General features: G+C 38.0%; 1 pseudogene; it reads left to right on the top strand.

Moving 5' to 3' along the window:
• The first annotated feature begins 1,375 nt into the window (after positions 1-1,375).
• LOC129557252 (pre-mRNA-splicing regulator WTAP pseudogene) lies at positions 1,376-2,590 on the top strand (annotated as a pseudogene).
• The last annotated feature ends 13,980 nt before the right edge of the window (positions 2,591-16,570 follow it).

Genomic DNA, 16,570 nt, shown 5'->3' with positions numbered 1-16,570 from the left:
CATTTATGTTATAAACCATGAGCACCCCATCAAAAGATGGGAACTGCTTTTGTTAATTCATATATATATATATGACTGTATCACTTTGCTATACACCTGAAACAAACACAACACTGTAAATAAAAAATATAGTACAATATAAAATAAAAATAAGTAACAGAACTTTGGGGCTTTACACCGAGTTAGAGTTCCTATCAGAGGGATAATAGCACCACAGTCATACTGAATCCTCATGAAGGAGGCACATGAATGACTGGATTACAAGAGTTACAGGAATGAGAGCTGCTCACTCCCAGAAACTACAGCTCACAGAAAGCCAACAAAGGCACGAGATATCTTAAAACTAGAGCACAGAGTCTAAAAGATAGAGAGATTCATGATAAAGCATCATCAATATTCTCATCAATCACATATGAAATAAATTAATCATCTCGTATTGGCTAAAGTATCAGTTTTAGGGTATCCTTTGTGAGTCTCTATTTGATAATATATATATAAATGGGAACTAAAAATATAAAGTACTTAACTTGTAAAAAGTGGAACAACACATGTGAAAATATACAGCAAAAGGGACTCAAGATTTTTGATACAAGTAGCTAATAAACATACACTGTTAAAAATATTAAAAATCAGAGAACCTATATCCTACAGTAGTAAGAAAATCACAAAGACATTGTGTTAACCCTGCCTGTACATGTTCTTACTAATCTTATTTCACCATTATATGTTCTTTCATTTCATTTTACTTGAATTCAATCTTGTTCCATATTTTTTGTTCCTTATGTATTTTCCGATTGTTTTAAGAACAGAAAGTAGCTTGCTCATTTAGCTAGGGCATTTATATTAGTGAGTAGAATCAATTTTTGCCAAGCTTTCATTAAATCTAACATAATTCATTCCAATCAATTTCTTCATTTTTGTTTCCAGTGTTAATGATCCAATTTGCATTCTTTGCTAGGACCATAATTTTGGCAGCATCTAATGGGCAGACAAGACGACTGCTATAGAATTTAATATATATGATAAAGAGCTTAATGTTTATTTTAGCAATACACGTCCTTGGTAAATGACAATAACTTCTGAAGTAAAAATAGAATACTATCTAATTTGTCTATATATTATTTCAAATAAAAGGTTATCAACATTATCTAAGAAATGAACAAATTATTTTTATCATTTGCCAAATAAATCCAGGGAATTTTTTTCTTAAGTGTCAAATATATTTTTCTAGTCTTGAAAGTGATGAAAGGTGTGGCAGCGAGCCCCGCAAATAAAGGGCTTGCAGAGCAGAGGAGGAGCGCTGGGGCCGGCAGCGCAGGTGGGCGGCCTGGGCGGCGAGAGGACAGCGCAGGGTCGGCCTATGTGACTGGGCCTGGCCTCTGTCTGGAGAGGATTCAAGATGACCAACGAAGAACCTCTTCCTAAAAAGGTTCAACTGAGTGAAACAGACTTCAAAGTTATTAATTCGAGATGAATTAATTCTAAGGTGGAAACAGTGTGAAGCATATGTGCAAGCTTTGGAGGGCAAGTACACAGATCTCAACTCTAATGATGTAACTGGCTTAAGGGAATCTGAAGAAAAACTAAAGCAACAGCAGCAAGAATCTGCACGCAGGGAAAACATTCTTGTAATGCGACTAGCAACCAAGGAGCAAGAGATGCAAGAGTGTACTACTCAGATCCAGTACCTCAAGCAAGTCCAGCAGCCTAGCGTTGCACAACTGAGATCAACAATGATGGACCCAGTGATCAACCTGTTATTCCTAAAAATGAAAAGTGAACTGGAACAGACTAAAGACAAACTGGAACAGGCCCAAAATGAACTGAGTGCCTGGAAGTTTACGCCTGATAGCCAAACAGGCAAAAGGTTAATGGCGAAGTGTCGAATGCTTATCCAGGAGAATCAAGAGCTTGGAAGGCAGCTGTCCCAGGGACGTACTGCACAACTTGAAGCAGAGTTGGCTTTACAGAAGAAATATAGTGAGAGCTTAAAAGCAGTCAGGATGAACTGAATGACTTCATCATTCAACTTGACGAAGAAGTAGAGGGTATGCAGAGTACCATTCTAGTTCTTCAGCAACAACTGAAGGAGACACGCCAGCAGTTGGCTCAGTACCAACAGCAGCAGTCTCAAGCCCCAGGCCCGAGTACCAGCAGGACTACATCTTCTGAGCCTGTAGGACAGGCAGAGGCCACAGGTAAAGACTGCAATCGTCTGGCCAACGGACCAAGTAATGGCAGCCCCTCCCGGCAAAGGACGTCTGGGTCTGGATTTCACAGGGAGGGGGACACAGCCGAAGATGATTTTCCTTCTTCTCCAGGGAATAGGAATAAGGCCTCCAGCAGCTCGGAGGAGAGAACTGGCAGAGGAGGTAGTAGTTACGTAAACCAACTCAGTGCGGGGTATGAAAGTGTAGACTCTCCCACGGGCAGTGAAAACTCTCTCACACACCACTCAAATGACACAGACTCCAATCCTGACCCGCAAGAGGAGAAAACCGTGAGTGGGAAAGGTAACCGAACTGCGGGTTCCCGCCACGTTCAGAATGGCTTGGACTCAAGTGTAAACGGACAGGGTTCAGTTTTGTAAAAAACAAAAACAAAATTTCCAGGAAATTTTTATACAGTGTCATTTAATTTGGAAGAGGATACTGTCCAGTTAATGCATACTTTTGTCACAATTTGCCTTTTTTGTGGGTGGTTTTTTTTTTTCTTTGCTTCAGTACCTCTGCCACTTTGAAAATGTAACAGTTAATTACTTTGAATGTTGCTTAAAGGACATTTTGTGTAGGGTCAGGTTATTTTTACATGAGTTAATGTGAAGTTGTAAATGGAACTCTTTCCTTAAAGGATAACACAGTGATGTCTGTGTGAATCTGTGTCTACCCTAGAACCTGTGCTGTGTGAGGGCATTCTTACTCATGCTTTTACTATGCTTAGGCACCATTCAGACTTGTCAGAGTAGATGTGGCTTTATGACTACCAAGTTGGCCCAGAACAGTAGTTTTATCACTAAAAGTTGGACTTGTTGAAGGAGTCCTATAGGAGTTTCAGTGTTAGAGACAGCTTTTCCCACCACACATCTGTGCATTTTCTCTTTAGGTGATTGAATGTTTAAGAAATTTGTGTGCATAGTTACCCAGTTTCTATGAATCACTGTATCCTGTTAATGCCTATTGCTCTGTGACTCCAGTATATCTTACCTGTACTAACCAAACTTAAATAAAGATTTTTATTGTAACTCCTTCCATTAGTTGGTTTTTTTTCTTTGTGTGTGTGTGTTTAGCATTTGTTATTTTTTTTCATTGAATAGCTATTCATTTTTCCACATACCACAAAGGTGGATGGAACTTAAGTCCATGCATAAATTTAATTGTGAACTTAATTAAAAAAAATTTTATCCCTTGTTTTGGGAAATGAATTTGCAAGTGGAAGACTACACTTTGTTTCTTTCCTGACTTTTACAAATAATTGTTAAAATATTTGAAAATTCAGAAAAGTGTAAAGAAGGAAATAGTCACCTAAGTATTTGTTAGGTTTTAATTGAAAAAGTAGGCTTTGTGAAATGATTTCAGGTAATTATGATTTCAGGTATCATAAGTCAGTGACGTTTGAAAATCTTGTCCACTTACACGGGTTTGTACTAATAACATCTGCTAATATTATGTAATAACAGTGTGGAGTGTTACAATGAAAGCAAAATATTTTAAAGAGGTAAGAAAGTTTGCTTCAATTCCTGTCATGTTTTAAACATTAAGTATCAAGGTCCAGTTGGGGGTGGGAGGGAGTCTCAAGAGGGAGGGGATATATGTATACTTGGGATAAATGTATAGAGAGAAGACTCTACATATGGACATCACCAGATGGTCAACACCGAAATCAGATTGATTATATTCTTTGCAGCCAAAGATGGAGAAGCTCTATACAGTTAGCAAAAACAAGACCAGGAGCTGACTGTGGCTCACATCATGAACTCCTTATTGCCAAATTCAGACTTAAATTGAAGAAAGGGAAAACCACTAGACCATTCAGATATGACCTAAATCAAATCCCTTATGATTATACAGTGGAAGTGAGAAATAGATTTAAAGGGACTAGATCTGATAGATAGAGTGCCTGATGAACTCTGGACGGAGGTTCATGACATTGTACAGGAGACAGGGACCAAGACCATCCCCATGGAAAAGAAATGCAAAAAAGCAAAATGGCTGTCTGAGGAGGCCTTACAAATACCTCTGAAAAGAAGTAAGCGAAAAGCAAAGGAAAAAAGGAAAGATATTAGCATCTGAATGCAGAGTTCCAAAGAATAGCAAGGAGAGATAAGAAAGCCTTCCTCAGCGATCAATGCAAAGAAATAGAGGAAAACAACAGAATGGGAAAAACAAGAGATCTCTTCAAGAAAATTAGAGATTCCAAGGGAACATTTCATGCAAAAATGGGCTCGATAAAGGACAGAAATGGTATGGACCTAACAGAAGCAGAAGATATTAAGAAGAGGTGGCAGGAATACACAGAAGAACTGTACAAAAAAGATCTTCATGACCAAGATAGTCACGATAACGTGATCACTGACATAGAGCCAGACATCTTGGAATGTGAAGTCAAGTGGGCCTTAGAAAGCATCACTACGAACAAAGCTAGTGGAGGTGATGGAATTCCAGTTGAGCTATTTCAAATCTTGAAAGATGATGCTGTGAAAGAGCTGCACCCAATATGCCAGCAAATTTGGAAAACTCAGCAGTGGCCACAGGACTGGAAAAGGTCAGTTTTCATTCCAATCACAAAGAAAGGCAATGTCAAAGAATGTTCAAACTACCGCACAATTGCACTCATATCACACGCTAGTAAAGTCATGCTCAAAATTCTCCAAGCCAGGCTTCAGCAATATGTGAACCGTGAACTTCCAGATGTTCAAGCAGGTTTTAGAAAAGGCAGAGGCACCAGAGATCAAATTGCCAACATCTGCTGGATCATGGAAAAAGCAAGAGAGTTCCAGAAAACCATCTATTTCTGCTTCATTGACTATGCCAAAGCCTTTGACTGTGTGGATCACAATAAACTGTGGAAAATTCTGAAAGAGATGGGAATACCAGACCACCTGACGTGCCTCTTGAGAAACCTGTATGCAGGTCAGGAAGCAACAGTCAGAACTGGACATGGAACAACAGACTGGTTCCAAATAGGAAAAGGAGTACATCAAGGTTGTATATTGTCACCTTGCTTATTTAACGTATATGCAGAGTACATCATGAGGAACGCTGGGCTGGAAGAAGCATGAGCTGGAATCAAGATTGCCGGGAGAAATATCAATAACCTCAGATATGCAGATGACACTACCCTTATGGCAGAAAGTGAAGAGGAACTCAAAAGCCTCTTGATGAAAGTGAAAGAGGAGAGTGAAAAGGTTGGCTTGAAGCTCAACAGTCAGAAAACAAAGATCATGGCATCTGGTCCCATCACTTCATGGGAAATAGATGGAAAAACAGTGGAAACAGTGTCAGATTTTATTTTGGGGGGCTCCAAAATCACTGCAGATGCTGATTGCAGCCATGATATTAGAAGACGCTTACTCCTTGGAAGGAAAGTTATGACCAACCTTGATAGTATATTGAAAAGCAGAGACATTACTTTGCCAACAAAGGTCCGTCTGGTCAAAGCTATGGTTTTTCCAGTGGTCATGTATGGATGTGAGAGTTGGACTGTGAAGAAAGGTGATTGCCGAAGAATCGATGCTTTTGAACTGTCGTGTTGGAGAAGACTCTTGAGAGTCCCTTGTACTGCAAGGAGATCCAACCAGTCCATTCTAAAGGAGATCAATCCTGGGTGTTCATTGGAAGGACTGATGCTAAAGCTGAAACTTCAATACTTTCGCCACCTCAGGCGATGAGTTGACTCACTGGAAAAGTCTCTGATGCTGGGAAAGGTTTGGGGCGGGAGGAAAAGGGGACTACAGAGATTGAGATGGCTGGATGGCATCATCGACTCGATGGACATGAGTTTGAGTGAACTCCGGGAGTTGGTGATGGACAGGGAGGCCTGGCGTGCTGTGATTCATGGGGTCGCGGAGAGTCGGACACGACTGAGTGACTGAACTGAACTGAATAGGTAATTCATGTTGTTGTATAGCTGCTGCTGCTAAGTCACTTCAGTCGTGTCCGACTCTGTGTGACCCCATAGGCAGAAGCCCACCAGGCTCCCCTGTCCCTGGGATTCTCCAGGCAAGAACACTGGAGTGGGTTGCCATTTCCTTCTCCAATGTATGAAAGTGAAGTCGCTCAGTCGTGTCCGACCCTTAGCGACCCCACGGACTGCAGCCTACCAGGCTCCTCCATCCATCTGATTTTCTAGGCAAGAGTACTGGAGTGGCTTGCCATTGCCTTCTCCAATGCTAATTCATGTTGTTGTACAGCAGAAACCAATAAAAATTGTAAAGCAATTATTCTCAAAAAAAAAAAAAGTGATGAAATACAAGCCTTGCAGTCAAATAGGTTACTTTGAAATCAGCCTTTATTCCACATATTCAAATATCTCTATTCGTGTGAAGAATTATGAAATATCTATCAATAGGATATGTAATAGAGGACTGTCATGTACTTCCTGGATCTTTATAAACCTGAACAAATGAAGGAGCAAGGGATCATGGCACAAAATATCTGTCTCATCCTTGACCTCTTCCCATGGGCCGCAGATAGACATCTTTTCCACTAAATGGTCACAGACATATATCTATTCAACTAATGCAGGTGGGGTTATCCAATGTATTAGCCATCCTAAGAATTTTATAGTACTTTTGTATTAAAATTGTTTTGATTATTGGCATTTATTGAAGAACTAAAAATCAATCATTTTTAGGAGACTGCTCTTAAGCTCTCACATGGATTCCAAACATTGAATAGCAATCTGTAAAAGCAACAGCATGTTTATAATAAAGAGAGAAGCTCTACACTAAAAATAGGCTGCCATGAAATAAATTCAGATTACTGTTGGCCAATGAAGAATTCCTTTAAAACTTTATTAAACTGCCCAATATTTTCAATAATATAACCAGCTTTATTACTAAACATTTTATAAGGAAAATAAACATACATATATTTTATGTTGTGGCATCTGTGTACCTCAGATTTATCAGCTCCCAACATTTACACAAGGGCAAAAGTTGCAGTTATCATACTACTCATAGAAAAGATTTATTTGTAGGGAAAAGGAGCAAGCAAAAAGTCTATATGCTAATATAGAAAGAGAAAAAGAAGTACCAAAGTTATTATCTCTTCCAATATAAAGCTCTTTCCCTTCAGAGTTAACATCTTAGACTCTGGAATCTCATTAACTTGGCCATATGCTCTGTTCTGTTCCTGATTTTCCAGTGACATCAATCTCTTCAAATCTAGTTGATAGCAACAGTAATGACATAATGTACTTTGGGAAGGATTAGAGAGAAAATATACATGAAGCATTTATCACAGAGTCTTGTATACAGTGTTTTTCTCTTACTGTCATCATTATTATTTCTTTGTGAGGAAAGATAATGAACAATTGGCCAACTTTCTGTTCCCAAAGAAAGGAGAAATATTACCCTTAGGCTTCTCATAATACTCTTTTTTACAATTCTGGCATAAATTACTATGCTTGTATTCCTTGGTGCAAAAATTCTGAAGACTTTTTCCTTTCATAAATTTAAAATCCCCAAACATATTTAACAGTTGAAAGTCATTTTTTTTAATGTGGCTGTGTTCATCATTTGCACAGATAAAGACAGATCTCTATTTCTCTGGACTTATGTCTTTCCCCTATGTACTACTGATGCTAATGATCATGAATACTGTAATTCACTGACTACAATCCTCTTTCCCCACAGTTCTCCAAGAATCAGAGTTCAGTAGAAATAAATAGCTGACCTATCTGTTTCTTATTATCATCTCTTGGAAGATTGTTTTTTAACAGTAACCTAAAAATAAATGAGAACAAAATCACAAAATGAAAATTAATACTCCCCAAAATGTACATAAATGACTATTATTTTATTAGAATAATCTACTGTAAAAACAGAGAAAAACATCAATCATAATATTTAGTATATAATTCAGTTCAGATCAGTTGCTCAGTCGTGTCCGACTCTTCGCCACCCCATGAATCACAGTATGCCAGGCCTCCCTGTCCATCACCCACTCCCGGAGTTCACTCAAACTCATGTCCATAGAGTCGGTGATGCCATCCAGCCATCTCATTCTCTGTCGTCCCCTTCTCCTCCCACCCGCAACCTTTCCTAGCATCAAAGTCTTTTCCAGTGAGTCAACTCGTCACATGAGGTGGCCAAAGTAATTAGCTTTTATAAAATTATGAATTTTTTAAAACAGTGAAAACAATGCAGTGTATGTTAGTTTCAAACAAATCTGTAGCTGATTACTATCTTTTTTAAAAAAAGGCAGCTTATTCCAGAGTAAATAGCTTACACTGCCATCTCAAGGAAGCTAAGAACACAGGAAAAAAAAAAAAAACAACTCTGAGTTTAAAGCAAATAGAACACCACACATACACACAAAATAAAACAAAAACTTTCCTTCATTGAGGAGCAATGGCAGAACGAAAGAACCACAAGCAGCTATGATTATTGACTAAGGACCTAAAAGTTTTCCTGCCAGAACATTCCAGAAGTGGCAGCAACAAAAATTGTACCCCACAGAGAATTTAAAGCTTTATTCTCTTTTTATCAAATGCTACTAAAGATTGTTTTGGTAAATATAAACTGGAGGAAAATGGAATAAGGAAACAATGACAACAAAGCATCAGTGTGTACTCCTCACTATGACAGGTTAGTTGCAAAACTACAACATGTCCCTTGAGATGTAACTCAAAGCCCATGGAAAATTTGCAACATGAAAAAAAAAAAAAAAAGGCCTCATTAGACTTTTCACAATACGCTGAGCAACCGAAAATATATTTAGCTTTCGTACACATCACTAAGAACTGATAGGTTATACAGTAATGTAGTTTCTACAATATTGGGATCTTAGATACCTCTAAATTCACTGGAAAAGACTCTGATGCTGGGAAAGATGCTTGGGGGCGGGAGGAGAAGGGGACGACCGAGAATGAGATGGCTGGATGGCATCACCGACTCTGTGGACATGAGTTTGAGTGAACTCCGGGAGTTGGTGATGGACAGGGAGGCCTGGCGTGCTGTGATTCATGGGGTCGCGGAGAGAGGGCACGACTGAGCGACTGAACTGAACTGAACTGAAATTCATATTACAGCAGTCAATCAATTGTTGACTTTAGGCAAGAAAAGAAGATAAAACAAATGGTTTTCATTTAAAGCCGTTTTTTTCCCCCTATTCCTAGACATGAAACAGTAGATAAATGTACTGTGGTACATGATTACATATCATTTATGCATATAGATGGACTATCAATAAATAAAACTAAAATTCTAACAGAGTTTGCATGTCATTAAATTTCTTCTGGTAACTTCCAAGTCTGAAGTACATGAAAAAGTTATTTATGTCTTTCAAAAGTAACATTTCATTACTAATGGAACACTTCATAAAATGCTAACCTTCTTAGATAAGTATTTGAATAGCAATTTCACATGATACTTCCACTACAGTGTAACAGGAAATTCACTCAACCATATTTTTATTACACCTCATAAATTTTTACCTGGGAATAAACTGAGTATGTATGCTCTTTCAGGAGGCTAAGGTATCACTTAGTGTACCCAAGGTCTAAATTTTAAGCCCAATATCCAAATTATTACTATTTCCTAGAATATATTATTTATTTTGGGGAACAAAGGACAAAATAAAAATAAAGGTAGCAATAAAATAAGTTTTATAAGTAAAGCATATAGGTAGGCTTTTCCACTAACTTGTTAAGATTTCTATGATTTTTTAAAGTCACAGATAAATTAAGAACTAAATTATATGTAATTCCCAGCATTCTCCACTTGCCTTTCTAAAGTTTAAAAAAATTCACTCAAGAGATATTCAAACTCAACAAAATGTCAGTGAGCATGTGAGATTTACTATTTCATGAAGCTAAAAGAGAAACAATTCCTTTTCAAGAAATTCTCACAATTATAGGGTGACAACTGGAGAGACAGACTCATAAAGAAATAGTCACTATATTATGTGATTGGTATAATCACAAAAATAATGTGTTTTATACATACCAGAATGCTGCCCTTTGATATCACTTGTCAATGCAAACCTGAAAAAGAATGCCAAGACCAACTAAAGGTGAGCATGAATCATTCTGAAAACACAAGTAATAACATTTAACTCCCACTTAAAAACTGTTTGAATATTTAGAGAGTAAAAAGTAAACTCAAGATAGAAATAGATTATGTTATATGAAACCTTATACCACAACAGCCATTACAGTTGAAAGGAGTAAGGTATTGTCTGTGTGTGTTGGTGCTGTCCGGGGAGGGGGGGATTCTTAATATGATGTCACACTCTGCTGCTGCTGCTAAGTCACTTCAGTCGTGTCCGACTCTGTGCGACCCCATACAGGGCAGCCCACTAGGCTCCTCTGTCCCTGGGATTCTCCAGGCAGGAACACTGGAGTGGGTTGCCATTTCCTTCTCCAATGCAGAAAAGTGAAAGTGAAGTCGCTCAGTCGTCTCTGACTGTTAGCGAACCCATGGACTGCAGCCTACCAGGCTCCTCTGTCCATGGGATTTTCCAGGCAAGAGTACTGGAGTGGGTTGCCATTGCCTTCTCTGGATGTCACACTAAAAAAAGCCCACTCTTACATTCAAAGGTCTATTTAGACAAGTGAAAGTGAAACTCACTCAGTTGTGTCCAACTCTTTGCAACCCCATGGACTATACAGTCCATGGAATTCTCCAGGCCAGAATACTGTGGTCGGTAGCCTTTCCCTTCTCCAGGGGATCTTCCCAACCCAGGGATCGAACCCAGGTCTTCCCTGGTAGCTCAGCTGGTAAAAAAAAAATCTGCCTGCAATGCAGGAGACCCTGATTTGATTCCTGGGTCTGGAAGATGCCCTGAAGAAGGAATAGGCAACCCACTCTAGTATTCTTGGGCTTCTCTAATGGCTCAGCCTGTAAAGAATCTGCCTGCAATGCGGCAGACCTGGGTTTGATGCCTGGGTTGGGAAGATGCCCTGGAGAGGGAAAGGCTACCCACTCCAATATTCTGGCCTGGAGTATTCCATGGGGTCACAAAGAGTCAGACATGACTGAGTGACTTTCAATGTAGACAAGAAATTACTCATTTAAGTCTAATAGTAACTTGACACTCCTTCCTTTTCTGTTTTTTCTTAAATCAAGGATAGTAGAGTTCCATAAAAGCAATAATATCTGATGTATGCAACATAATAATTTTACCCACTTTTCAAATTTTGGGTATGAGACAACATGTGCTTTTGCTTTGCTTACTTACTTTACATTATTGTGAAAAATGAAGGCTTTTTAAAAGAATTTTGACCTCTTATTGCACATTACTACACACTTGCTCCTCCACAACAGTATATTTTCTAAGCTCTAAAAGATACAGACTGTGTGGAAAAAAATGTATTAACGCTATGTCCATATGTCTTTTTCCTTATATTATTCAGATACAACTTTCTAGATTCATCTGGATTAACAATTTTCAGGTGAAAAAGAAAACTTCTTTGATAAAGAAAATTTGCTAATAGGATTAGGAGACCCTTTATTCATTTTCTTAATCAGTGATGTAAATTCTACTAATAACTAAATGAGAATCTTCAAATGAAAGAGGATTTGGAGGACAAGCTCTTTAGCAGACTGAATGCAATATAAAACAATCTGCACTCAAGTCTATTGTCCAAAGGATTCCAGAATCATCCTCTTGAGACTCATTGTGGAAGAAATGAACCGCCTGCCAGAGGCTTATACTACATTTGTGAGATCTTACTGAATCACCACCCATTTCTTCCCACCCAGTCTTTATTTTAGTTACCCAAAGGGGTATGTGTGTGTGTAGGAAAGAGAGGAAAATGGGAGAAACAGAGACACAGAAAGAAAGAGACAGACTACCCTAAAACTTCATCCATCTAAGATCCGAGAGCTTCCATTTCATTCTTTTCCTTTGTGTGTCCGGCATTGAGACTGAAATTTCAATATGAGTTAGAAGGAAAAGCCTTCACAGATCCACCAATCCTTGATTTTCCCCTCATGAGTCATTTCTCAGAGTTCTTATCACATGGATTTGTCCTCCTGTAAGCTCTAGTGCTCTCTTGGGAACTTCCCTTAAATGACCCAAATGCCCCTGCACTCTGCCCGAGGTCTTAGATGTACTGTTTCACACTGAACATAGAGTCACTTGAGCTAGTCATGCACAAAAGATGGGAATGGAACCCAAGGCACCAGGAGTAGGCTGAAGGAAAATATAAGTTGGTAGCAATGTTTTTCAGAAAATCCTCTTTCTAATCTCTTCCTGTAACTCTTTGCTATTCCTCATGGCTACACTCTCACTGAGCTTACTTTCCAAAGTAATCTGGACAGATCTTTCCCACTCACCCTCACTCCTCTCTCACGACCTTATATCCCCTCTCAGTATCGGACAGCAAGCTAGGATTAAAAGCTAATCAATTCTGAACAATTAAAGATACTGATTTAGAAGTTAACATACAAGTTTGCTAAGACAATATCATAATCATAAAGACATTTATGGTGAAAATTTCAGCCACCATCACAGGCCACTGTGATAAATTAAGACCAAGTAAGCTAGTGGTAAAGAACTCGCCTGCCAATGCAGGAGACATAAAAGGTGTGAGTTCGATCCCTTGGTCAAGAAGATCCCTTGGAGGAGGGCATGGTAACCCACTCCAGTATTCTTGCCTGGAGGACTCTGTAGACAGAGGAGCCTGGTGGGTTACAGTCCAAAGGGTCACAAAGAGTCGGACACAACTGAAGCAACTTAGCACACATGCACACAACATCTTCAGAACACTCTGTAACTTACAAAACTCTTTCTCATGGGTTATTTCCAAATTTTTACAATGACCTAACTCAGAAACTCCTCTTAGGCTCCTTTTGAGGATGAAGAATTTCACTCAAAATTTTCAATGATTTCTCAAAACTTCCAGAGAAAGTAAATAATAGGACTTTGTCTTAAAACTTAAATGGATGGTTTTCAAGCTTTACAGTATATAAGAAGCATCTAAGAGTTTATTATAATTCAGTTTCCTGGGACTCCACAACCAGGGTCTCTGAGTTTTTAGACATACTACAAATGTCTAAAATTCTAATTCAAAGATATAAATGTGCTGGAATTCTGTCATCGCCAAACTTCCATACGAAACAAAATCACTTGGAAGGCTTAATAGATTGCTAGGCTATATATAACCTCAAGAGTTTCTGAGTCAGTAACATTTAAAAGGAGCCTGAGAACATGCATTTCTAACAATTTCCCAGAAGATTCTGCTGATCTAGGAATAATACTATGAAACTTCTTTATAATGAAGGATCCCAATCATAGAAACAGGGAATGTCCAAAGATATGGGTCTTAATAATAAGCCACCAGAGGTTAAAAATAAAAGCTAGAAGGATTTTATTTTCATGAATCTATGGCCTATAAGTGGTCTTGAACCATAATACAAACCTCATCACAGTCCATTTGTTAATGCTGAAAATACTATAAGCCCAAGGAGAAATGTGACTAGACAAATAGTAGTGAAGTTGACAAAAATTAAAAGAAAAGGAAAATATTAAAAACAACAAGTGAAAAGCAATAAATAACATATAAGGGAATCTCCATAAGGTGATCAGCTAACTTCTCAGTGGAAACTCTGTAGGCCAGAAGGGAGTGAGTGGCATGATACATTTAAAGTGATGAAAGGGAAGAACCTACAGCCAAAAATACTCGACCCAGCAAGACTCTCATTCATATTCCACAGACATATCAAAAACCTTACACACAAGCAAAGGCTAAGAGAATTCAGCACCACAAGACCAGCTTCGTAACAATACTAAAAAAAACTTCTCTAGCCTGAGAATCTACAACTTGAAACAAGAAAATTAAGGAGGAAAAAGCTCACTGGTAAAGGCAAACATATAATAAAGGTAGGAAATCATCTGGACATAAATATGATATCATAACCTGCAATTGTGGGAAGAGGAGAGCACAAATACAGGACATTGAAAATGCATTTGAAATTAAAAGAAAGTGAACATGAAAGTCACTCAGTTGTGTCTGACTCTTTGCGACCCCATGGACTATAAAGTCCATGGAATTCTCCAGGCCAGAATACTGGAGTGGGTACTCATTCCCTTCTCCAGGGGACCTTCCCAACCCAGGGATCGTCCCCAGGTCTCCTGTAATGCAGGCAGATTCTTTACCAGCTAAGCCACAAGGGCAGGAACTCAAAGCAATATTGTTTATATATAGACTGTTAATCAAAACCTCATGGTTTTAATCTACAATAGCTGCACACACAAAAAAAGAAAAAGGAATCCAAACACAACACTAAAGTCAGTCATCAAATCACGAGAGAGCAAAAGAGAAAGGAAGAAAAAAAACCTCTGAAAACAAATCCAGAACAATTAGTAAAATGGCAGTAATAACATTCATATCAATAATTACCTTAAATGTAAACAGATTAAATACTCCAAATAAAAGACAAAGACTGACTGAATGAATACAAAACCAAGACCTGCAAATATGCCGTCTACAACAAGAATACACTTCAGATCTAGAGACATTCAGACTGAAAGTGAGGGAGTGGAAAAAGTTATTCCATGCAAATAGAAATCAAAAGAAATCTGCAGTCCCAATGGTCATATCAGACAAAATTGACTTTAAAATAAAGATTGTTACAAGTGATTAAGAACACTATGATGATCAAGGGATCAATCCAAGAAGAAGACATAAACATTGTAAATATATATGTACCCAACATAGGAGAACTTCAATATGTAAGGCAAATACTAACAGCCATAAAAGAAGGTGACAGTAGAATTGAAAGAGACACGTGTACCCCAGTGTTCATCACAGCACTGTTTACAACAGTTAGGACACGGAGGCAACCTAGATGTCCATTGGCAGACAAATGGATAAGAAAGCTGTGGTACATATACACAACGGAATATTACTCAGCTATTAAAAAGAATACATTTGATTCATTTCTAATGAGGTGGATGAAACTGGAGCCTATTATACAGAGTGAAGTAAGCCAGAAAGAAAAACACCAGTACAGCATATTAACACATGTATATGGAATTTAGAAAGATGGTAATGACGATCCTATACACGAGACAGCAAAAGAGAAACAGATATGAAGAACAGACTCTTGGATTCTGTGGGAGAAGGTGAGGGTGGGATGATTTGGGAGAATAGCATTGAAACATGTATATTACCATATGTGAAATAAATGACAGTCCAAGTTTGATGCATGAAACAGGGCACTCAAAGCCAGTGCACTGGGAAAACCCAGAGGGATGGGATGGGGAGGGATGTGGGAGGGGGGTTCGGGATGGGGAACACATATACACCTATGGCTGATTCATTTGAATGTATGGCAAAAGCCACTACAGTATTGTAAAGTAATTAGCCTCCAATCAAAATAAGTAAATTAATTTTTTTAAAAAGAAGACGCTAACAGTAATACAATCATTGTGGGGACTTCAATATCCTACTTTCATCAATGGACAGATCATCCAGACAGCAAATCAGTAAGGAAACACAGGTCATAAATGATATATGAGACGAGATGAACTTAACTGATATTCACAGGCATCCCATCCAAAAGCAACAAAATATACATTCTTTTCAAGCGCACATAGAACATTCTCCAGGATTGATCACATGCTGGGCCACAAAACAAACCTCAGTAAATTTAAGAAAATGATTCCATGTCAAGAAACTTTTCCAACCACAACACTATGAGATTAAATACAAGGAAAAAAAAAAACTGTAAAAAACCCAAATACATAGAGACTAAACAATATACTACTAAAATATCCAATGGCTCACTGAAGAAATCAAAGAGGAAGTAAAAAATTTTGTACAAACAAATGAAAATGAAAGCACGATGATCCAAAATCTACGGAACACAGCAAAAGCAGTTCTAAGAGGGAAGTTTATAGCAATACAATCTTATATCAGGAAGCAAGAAAAATCTCAATACAACCTAACCTTGCAGTGAAAACAACTAGAGAAAGAAGAATAAACAAAACCCAAACTTAGAAGAAGGAAAGACATCATAAAGATTAGAGTAGAAATGAATAAACAGAGGTGAAGACATCAATAGAAAAGATCAACGAAACTAAACGTTAGTTCTTTGAAAAGATAAAAAAAATGATAAACCTTTAACCAGATGTATCAAAAAAGGGGAGGGAGAAGGTTCAAATCAATCAAATTAGAAATGAAAAAGGAGAAGATATAACAAACACCACAGAAATACAAAGGATCATGCAAGAATATATGCAACTATATGCCAATATAATGAAGAACCTAGAAGAAATGGACAAATTCTATTATTACTGAGAAGTAATTTTAATAGTGTACAAAGAAGTGTACAAATAGTGTACATAACACAAAGGATACAAATAAAGGACCTTATATAGAAACATTTTTTATTATTATA

The sequence above is a fragment of the Moschus berezovskii genome, chromosome 7, assembly GCF_049115385.1.
Source record: "Moschus berezovskii isolate FMDL1 chromosome 7, NW_MosBer_1.0, whole genome shotgun sequence".
NCBI lineage: Eukaryota > Metazoa > Chordata > Mammalia > Artiodactyla > Moschidae > Moschus > Moschus berezovskii.
Note: the sequence above shows the minus strand (reverse complement) of the source record. Positions and strands in the feature narration are given on the sequence as shown.